Genomic DNA, 2,568 nt, shown 5'->3' on the forward strand with positions numbered 1-2,568 from the left:
TACTGATATTAGGAGGAAAAAAGGAAGAACATTTTCTTAACTGCATTTAATGTCTTGAATAATATAATATTTCACAGCGATGTGTGTGATATTAACCACGTGCAGTTCAATTTATTCATTCCCATTCCCTTTTAGGTTCAAATCTAGTGTGAGTTTCTCACTCATTAATCCAGTTTATTTATCATGATGAACTCTATTTCTTGTGATTACCTCTGTTTTTGGATTATTTACACAAATAAAATGATTCAGTCAGGTGGGAGGTCCAAGTTCTACCTTATGAAGTGCAAATCTGTGATACTGTAAATTTAGAGCTTTCAGTTTGTTTCGTGTAGCTAATGTAATGTAATATAAACTTAGATTTCCTTCAGGCTAGAAACATCTTTTTTTTTTGTTTGTTTGTTTGTTTTTTGTTGTTGTTTTTTTCATAGCAGTGTTATATGAAATTAACATGGTAAAGCCCTCAACATTCATCTTCCAAGTATTATCTGATTAGACTTTTGTCTGCCTCTAAAAGTCAACTTTTCAGTATACTTTCTAGCTTTTTGCTTTCTCGTTTAGTATCGTAAATTTTATTTAGTACATAACTTATTAACATCATTTGTATATAAACAAAGAATAGTTTTTGGATTTTTCCAAATGCTAAGTGATATTTTCAGGTGATCATTAGGGATGAATCTCCCTCCTGGCAATATAACACTTTCATTTTCTTGTGGATTAATTTCTACTGCTGAGGCATGCACTGTGGTTTTCCATGACATTGAATTATTACTTACAGCTATAAATCTTGTCAATTTTTTATGAATAGTATTTTACAGGTACAGGGTATATTAAGCCTACCTCCTACTTAGATAATGGTCTTCCAGCCATGCTTGATTAAGTTAGCCAACTTGGGTTTATGCTGTTTAATGTAAACTGACCTATAATTTTTCTATAAATCATTATATTTGATTACAAATTAGAGTGATAGAAACCTCATTTTCATATTTGGAACAAAGAGACATGCTGTGATTTATTATTAAGGAACACAGACAAAAGAGGATGTTGCAACAATTGTGATTGGGTATAAATTCTTATGTTTACTTTTGAAGCTCCATGAAACTGAAAGCAATAAGAAATATAAATATACATACAATTTTCTGCTTTTTAAAGTGTTGATATAAAATAATTATGTTTTATGAAATATTATTTGTTTATATATTGTAATATGAAGTTTAGAGTTTTTTTCACATGTACTTTTTTTTTGTTTTAATTAAGAGTATAGCTTGAGATCCCCTCAGTAAAGGTAATCTATGGCCTTGATTACTTAGTAATTTTTTTAAAATCTGATTTACACAGTTCCATATGATGCATTTCAATTTATAAGGATTACACTGTCACCCTATACATGAAGTAGTATAAACAAAGGCTTTTTAAATATTGCATATGGATATAAAAAACTAGGTTACCTACTTCTCATAAATCAAAAATTGCCATGACTTACACAAAAAATATATGTGGCGATTTCACCAATAAGATAAAAATTCCATAATCTTAAACAAAATGATGGAGTTAATTAAAATAGTTCCTGACTTCTTATTTACTAATAATTTCATAGTAAAATTTGCATCATTGATTCTTAATGTTCTATAGTTAGAATAAAATTTCTTCATTATAATGTCACAATTGACATCACTTGCTAATCATAGTGAATTTTATGCATTGTTCTGAAGAAATGATGCGTTGTATGCCTACCCAACTTGCTAACAGATAAAGACATGTTTAATCTGACTATGAGTGAAAAGTTACAATAATAGCATGGTTTAATTGAACTAAATTATTAAGGAAAATTTTTCACATGTATTATTTTGATGGCCTCGTGACTCTTTCAGATGCACAAACAAAATTATTCAAATTTATAGACAAAGAAGTGAAGGATTCAAGATGTGAGTAATTTAGCCATGCTTAAAGCAGTGCTCTGGGATATAGTCTAGACTGTGATGTAAACATGATCCTTCTCCCTCTCTTCTATAATTTTTTAAAATTAATTAATTATTTTTTTCATTTATTCCTTTGTATTATTATTAACATATTAATTATTACAAACTGTGATTTCTTTTCAAACAACAACAGCAACAAAAACATACCAACACTCAGTTTTGTGTTTATTGTGATACAATTCCATGTCTACATATTTTAATGCTGTTTTGTTATTCCTTTATTTTCTGCCTTCCCTGGGCCTTGTACTTACAGACCACCACCTTTTGGGGATGTGTGGCTTGATTCTTCCTACAGCAATCCCATTTTAAATCTGAGATTTCACACGATTATTTTCCATGCTTGATATTAAGCAACTTATGCCAATAACCTAAAACAATTTATAATCTTCTATTTGGATTTCTGATAATAGATGAGTATTTCATAGTAAAATAAAGACAAATAGATAAAATTTACTGTATTTTTCCTTTTTTTTTTCCCCCCCTTTTGTCTTTTTTTCGTGACCGGCAACGGATTGCAACCCTCAGTGTCGTGCCCATACCAGACCAGGACCGGCAACGGGATCGCAACCCTCGGTGTTGCGCCCGCACCTCG

Source organism: Galeopterus variegatus, unplaced genomic scaffold (assembly GCF_000696425.1).
Source record: "Galeopterus variegatus unplaced genomic scaffold, G_variegatus-3.0.2 Scaffold8325, whole genome shotgun sequence".
In the NCBI taxonomy this organism is placed as follows: domain Eukaryota; kingdom Metazoa; phylum Chordata; class Mammalia; order Dermoptera; family Cynocephalidae; genus Galeopterus; species Galeopterus variegatus.